We start from the raw sequence: 7,098 nt of genomic DNA, 5'->3' as shown, positions 1-7,098 counted from the left end.
TTGCTTTCTCCTCCTCTGGAATTCCGCTGCTCTCCTTGGTATTGAAACTGCACTCCTTGGTAGGTGAACTTGGTCCTGGCTGGGTTTCTTGTTGATCTTCTGGGGAGGGAGCTGTTGTAGTGATTCTCAAGTGTCTTTGCCCCAGGCGGAGTTGCACCGCCCTTACCAGGGGCCGGGCTGAGTAATCCGATCGGGTTTGTTTTCAGGAGATTTTGTTCCCTGAGCACTTTCTGTAGAGTTCTGGAGGGCAGGAATGAAGATGGCGGCCTCCCGGTCTCCAGCCTGGAGGAGCCGAGAGCCCGGGTCCCCACTCCTCAGTGCGCCCTCAGAGAACAGCACCCAATTACTCCCGTCACCCTGGCCTCCGGCCGTGCTCCGAGCTGACCGAGCCTGCGACTGGTTCAAGGTAACCCTGAGCTTAGAGCTTACTCCTCGGCTCTGTCTCTGTAGCCAGCTTCCCCATTCTAATACCTGTAAGCTCTGCGACACTCAGATGCCCCTGATCCTTCTGTGACCCTGCGGGACCTGAGGCCACGCTGATCCTGCGTGGGCTTCACCCCAGTTAAGCCTCTGGAGCGATGTCCCTCAGCGGAACTGACTTTTAAAAGTCCCGGTTCTGTGCTCCGTTGCTCCGCCGCTTGCCGGGAGCCGGCCCCTCCCCCCGCGGTCTATCTTCCCGTCGCTTTGGATTCACTTCTCCGCCAGTCCTACCTTTCAGAAAGTGGTTGATTTTCTGTTTCTAGAGTTGCTGTTCTTCTCTTCAATCTCCCGTTGGATTTGTAGGTGTTTGCAATCTTTAGATAAGCTATCTAGCTGATCTCCCTCTACTTGAAGTAGTCTCAGCCTGCTACTTCTCCGCCATCTTGACTCCTCCCCTGTATGTTTTTATTTTAATAAAGCAAATAAAAAATATTCCAGGCAAGAATTAAGTATGATCAAGGCATTCTGTCCCATACAAAATAGTTTTTTAAGAGACAATATTGCTTTGTGTTTGTATATGTAAGCAGCAACATTTTTAAGAGCAGTTCCAAGTGTTTAACAATAACAGTAATTCTGTTTGGCGATTATGTGATTGTGTGATTGGCTTTCCCCAATTATCTCATGATAAATTCTCAGAATCAAGTTTTTTAAGTTACTTAATTCTTCTCCCTTTTATCTCCTTTCAGCTGAGAGGTTTAAACGGATTATTCATTAAATCATTCAGCAAATATATAGTTTTCAGCTCCTCCCATTTTGGGCACAGCTCTTGGCTTCTGGGAGCTTGCAACCTGGTAGGAAAGGCGGTTCTCTAAAAGAACCACAAACAAGATAAAGAAGATAAAGTTAGTAGATAGGGACACCTGGGTGCCTCAGTCAGTTAAACATCTGCCTTTGGCTCAGGTCATAATCCCAGATCAAGTCCCACATTGGGTTCTTTGCTGCCTGCCACTCTCCCTGCTTGTGCTCTCCCTTTCTCTGACAAATAAACAAGATATTTTTTGTAAAAAGATCAAATGTATTAAGTAGAAGCAAAGATAGAGACAAATGCCAAAAGCACTTAAGGGAGGGAGAGATAATTTACGTAGGTAACAATCCAGGAAGCTGGAGAGCCCAGGTGTGCCCTGAAATATGAGCACAGTTAAAGGAAATGAGGTGTTAAGATTGGCAGGCAGCAAGTCCTTTGCTCACCTGTTCCAACATCTTTCTTTTATTCCTGGGAACACAGGGCTACACTCCATTTCCCAGTTTCACTTACGGTTAAGGTTTAAGCTAAGTCTGAGTTATGGCCCATGAAATGTGGCACAAGCATGTATACCTTCAGGCCTGGTCTGTAAAAACCTTCATGTACAAACTCCACTCTCTTTTTCTCATCTTTAGAGTAGCCTAAGGACCCAAACAATAGAGGAACCTAAGATGGAAGGAGTCTTGATCCCTGGGCATCTGCAAAGAGAGAGAGAGAATGAGAGTGAGAACACCAATTTCCAAATACTTCTAGGATAGTAGGATTGTGATAAAATTCCACCCTGGACCATGATCTAAAAACTAGAAAGGTATATTTAGGCCAGGAGATCATCACAGGTCAGGTGAAGGAATCTGGGTCTATTGAAGTGTTTGAATGGAGGAGTGAAATGATCAGAAGTGGAACCTTTAGGAAAACTGGTCTGACTACAGTTTTTAGTGAGGTGGATTGGGAGAAGGAGATCAAGGGAATAAATATTCTAGTAAAAGTATGATTAAAGTGGTAGTTGTTGAAATCTAGAGTGAAAAAGGACACAAGCAAATACAGGAAAAAAGAAAAGATAACGTGAAGATAGGACAAGCTCAAAATTTCTCTGAACTCTTACCTTGCTACTCACATAAAGCTGTGCCATAGACAATGCTCTGGCCACCTGTTGGCACAAAGAGAAACTTCCCAGTTTCCACCTCACCGCTCTAGAAACCACTTGCTTGATTAAGGTTTCAAGTTGTCTTATACCTGCCAATTACCTTCACACCATCCCTCATTTTGTTTGTCCACTTCCTCTCTCTCCTTTGCTACTTCACTTCTATGCATAGTTCATGTCGCCTTGAACTTGATGCCCACAGTCCAATCCCATACCCTCTCCCTGAACTCCTGAACAAAATTTAACAAGTGTGAAGAAGGAAAGGTAGGGATAGGGAATTGGCTGGCAGATAGGCAATCAATCAATCAATCAATAAACAATCAATCAATAAACAAATAAACTGACCCAATCAACAAACAAACAAACAAATAGATAAATATGCCTTCCCAACTAACATGGGTATTGTTGCCAGGATGTTTGGCTGTAAAACCAAAATATCAAGTTCTTAGGTCCAGGTTTCTCACTAACCAACCATGAGTTCTTGGTCAACACCTGATAGTCTCTTGAGGTTTCCTCAGTCATATCATATGGGCAAATGACTTTTTAATCAACAGACTTATTTTTTAAGATCAGTTTTAGATTGCCAGAAAACTTGAGCAGGTGATGCAGAAAGATCCCAGATACCTTACCCATCCCTTCTCCCCTATTGTTAACATCTAGCGTTTGTGTAGTACATTTGTTACAATTAATAAACCAACACCGATACACCCTTATTAACTAAAATCTATAGCTTTCATGAAGATTAACTGTTGGTGCTGTAAAGTTCTATGGGTTTTCACAAATGTGCATCATGTATCCACTAGTATAGAATTATACAGAATAGTTTCACTGTCCTAAAATTCCCCCGTACTTCACCTCTTCATTGCCTCCATTTTACCCAATCCCCTAGAGTTTTGCCCTTTCCAGAATGGAATATAGTTGGAATCATACTGCATGTGCCCTTTCAGATGGGCTTCTTTCACTTAGTAACATGCATCTAAATTTCCTCCATGTCATTTTGTGGTTTGATAACTCTTTTCTTTTCTTTTTTTTTTTTAATTTTTTTTAAAGATTTTATTTATTTATTTGACAGACAGAGATCACAGGCAGGCAGAGAGGCAGGCAGAGAGAGGAAGGGAAACAGGCTCCCTGCTGAGCAGAGAGCCCGATGTGGGGCTCGATCCCAGGACCCTGGGATCATGACCCGAGCCAAAGGCAGAGGCTTTAACCCGCTGAGCCACCCAGGCGCCCCTGATAACTCTTTTCTTTTCATCACTGAACAATATTTCATTCTGTAGATGCACCACAGTTTATTTACCCATTCACTATTGAAAAACATCTTGGTTGATTCTAGACTTTATCAATTACAAATAAAGCTGCTCTAAACGTTCATGTGAAGGGCTTTGTGTAGACATGGGTTTCCAGCCTAATTGGATAAATACCTCTGAGCATGATAGCTGGATTGTATGTTTTACTTTCCCACCAGCAATGAATGAGCATTCCTGTTGCTTCATATCCTTGCCAGCATTTGGTGTCGTCAGTGTTTTGGATTTTGACCTTTGTAATAGGTGTGTAGTGGTATTATTGTTGTTTTAATTTACAATTTTCTAATATTGTTGATCATCCTTCCATATGCTTATTTGCCATCTGTATATCTTTAATGAAGTATCTGTTAAACTCTTTGGCCCCCTTTTTAACTGGGTTATTTGCCTTCTTACAGTTGAGTTTTAAGAATTCTTTGTATATTTTGGAAACAAGTCCTTCATAAAACATGTGTTTTGCAATTACTCTCTCCTGGTCTGTGGCCTGTCTTTTCTTTCTCTTAATAGTGTGTCTCACAGAGCAGTTTTTAATTTTAAGAAAGTCTAACTGGTAAGTTTTTTTTTTCTTTCATGGGCCGTGGTTTTTGTGTTATATCTAAAGCTCATCATCTAAAGATTTTTTAGATTTTTCCACTTAATATGTTATTACTAATTATGATAATTACTTTTTTTAAAGTTCCAATTGTTGTAATTTAAATTATCTGACCCTTTTCAACATTATTTCTGGGTCATTTTATTTATTTATTTTTTAAATTTTATTTATTTATTTGAGAGAGAGAGAGAGACAGTGAGAGAGAGCATGAGCAAGGAGAATGTCAGAGGGAGAAGCAGACTCCCTGCGGAGCTGGACTCGATCCCGGGACTCCAGGATCATGACCTGAGCTGAAGGCAGTCGCTCAACCAACTGAGCCACCCAGGCGCCCTTTCTGGGTCATTTTAAAGACCCACTGATCTTTGAGCACATTCTTACTTTCTGTACTATACGAGCATTTTAAAAATATGTCCTTTTGATAAAACAAAGAATTAACATGGGTCTTTAATTATAATTCATTAAATTATTTGACAAATATTTATTGTGCACTTACTATGTGTCAAGCTCTGGTTTAGTGCTCAGAATAGGAACAAAAGTTAGAAAGGCCCTGAAGTAGTGTAATTTTTGATGTGCTCAAGGAGTAGCAAGGAGGCCAGGGTGCTTGACGTGGAGCGTGTGGGGTAACATTGGTGGTAGAGGAGTGTGGGGATGTTGGAAGAAGATTGTGTAGTACTGCAAAGATCATTCTAAGGACTTCAGCTTTTAACCTGAGAGATAGGAAAACAGTTCAGAGGCTTGGGCAGAGGAGTGGTGTTATCTAACTTCCATGCACACTTAGTCTTTGTGTTGAAAATATGCTCATGGAAGCAGGATTAGAAGACCAGTTGGAAGGCTTATTAGATAATGCTGGTAAGGAATAATGTATAGTAAAGATGCTAAGAAATCTGAGGGTACATAGGTTACTGTAAGCAGGGATAGTTGGAGGTGCTCAGGAATTAGGTATGAATTAGATAGAAGGAGAAAGAGAGAGGAATCTAGGATGACACCCAGGTTTTTGGCTGGTACAGGAAAAAAACATACTTTGCCAATGTTTGGAAGAAAGAAGACTGAAGTGGTGTGGGTTTTGAGGGAAGATTAGGAGTTCAGTTTTAGACTTGCTAACTTTGAATAGTTATTAGATATCTAATTAGAGATCTTGAATAGGAATTAAACAAATCATTCCACAAGTGAGGGGTTAGGTCTGGACTGCAGTAACACATTTAAGCCTCTTCTCTATATAAAATGGTATTTAAAACTCTGAAAGCATCTGAGATCACCAAGGAAGGGGGCATATACAGAAGAGAAGAAATCCAAGGACTGAGAATGTTGGGTTTTTGTCTTCTGTTTGGCAGGATGCAGCAGTATCTGTCTTAGAAACAGATGAAGAGGAAGTCTTCCTTCTCCCCCTCCATCAAGATGAGGACAAATGGTCCTCAAGTGCATACGTCTGTGGAGAGCTTCTCTTCAATAGCTATGTGATAGTATAAGCAGTTGATAAAGGAAATATCATAATCTAACTTAATGGGGAGCAATCTGAACATATACATAGAGATAAGCACCAAAATAAAAATTTTTAAGTGCATATATGTTTTATTAAACATTTTTCAATATTGTTTTCATTCTTCTTTGAATACCTAATTCTTTTTTTTTTAGAGATTTTATTTATTTATTTGACAGAGAACGCAAGTAGGCAGAGAGGCAGGCAGAGAGAGAGAGAGAGAAGCAGGCTCTGCACTGAGCAGAGAGCCCGATGCAGGGCTCGATCCCAGGACCCTGGGATCATGACCTGAGCCAAAGGCAGAGGCTTTAACCCACTGAGCCACCCAGGTGCCCCTTGAATACCTAATTCTTAATAAGACAAAATACTTCACTCATCTATTCTTTTACTCAATAGGTATTTACTAAGGGTCTGCTATGTATGAAGTAGTTTTGGCTAGATGTCGTGACTATAAACATTGTTACTTTTAATTATTTTTCTACTCCTTACATTTTGAAAAACTCGCATTTGGATTTTCTAGCAGAAAGCAAGTGTGAATATTGTTATTTTTAGGGAGTTGAAAATAGATATGCAAAAATCGAATATATATGCATACCCTCTGTTTTACAATCACAGCAATATCAGCAGAATTTCATGTTCAGAAACTGTTATAAAAAACGATGTAGAAAAATCCCACTACTGGTACATTCAAAGATTTTATAAAGTCTACTGCATAAAATTGCTTTGAGTTGGAGAAGCCAGTTAAATATTGCAGTCATGGGTCCTTTGGCAATGACCTTGAAGAACTGAAAAATGTCCTGGGAAACTCACTGCCTACTCCTTCTTGTAGGTCTCCACTGACCCATATCAACTACTGTTGGGCTCCTGGTCCTAAACTAAATATATAGGCCTCTCTTTGGGGCACCAGGGTGGTTCTTGATTTTGGCTCAGGTCATGATCTCAGGGTCCTGGGACTGAGCTCCGCATGGGTCTCTGAGCTCAGCGGGGAGTCTGCTTTTCTCTCTCTCTTCCCCTACTCCTTGGCCCCTCCTTCTATGCTTTCTGTTAAATAAATAAATAAGCAAGCCAGCCTCTTCTTGATGTCAAGAATCCTGGTCATTTTCATTTATTTTAATAAAAACCTCAATGTTCTTTATAGTTTTGGGTTTTTTTTTTTTTTTTGGTGATAACTGTAAGGTAAGGTCAACTTAAAAAAAAAGCTGCAAAAGATTTATTCTAGATAAATTCTAGATTTTACAATTATATTCCAGATAATTTCTAGACTTCCAGGGTCTCACAAATTCCATGAACATATTCAGTGAAAAGTGACTCATTCACACTGGTAACATGTCCCTTTGAACTTTAAAATGGTAGCAGAACTGGATT

This window comes from Enhydra lutris, unplaced genomic scaffold (genome assembly GCF_002288905.1).
Source record: "Enhydra lutris kenyoni isolate GAN:26980312 unplaced genomic scaffold, ASM228890v2 scaffoldscaffold7, whole genome shotgun sequence".
Classification (NCBI taxonomy): Eukaryota; Metazoa; Chordata; class Mammalia; order Carnivora; family Mustelidae; genus Enhydra; species Enhydra lutris.
The sequence above is the reverse complement of the archived record's forward strand: the minus strand, read 5'-3'. Positions refer to the sequence as shown.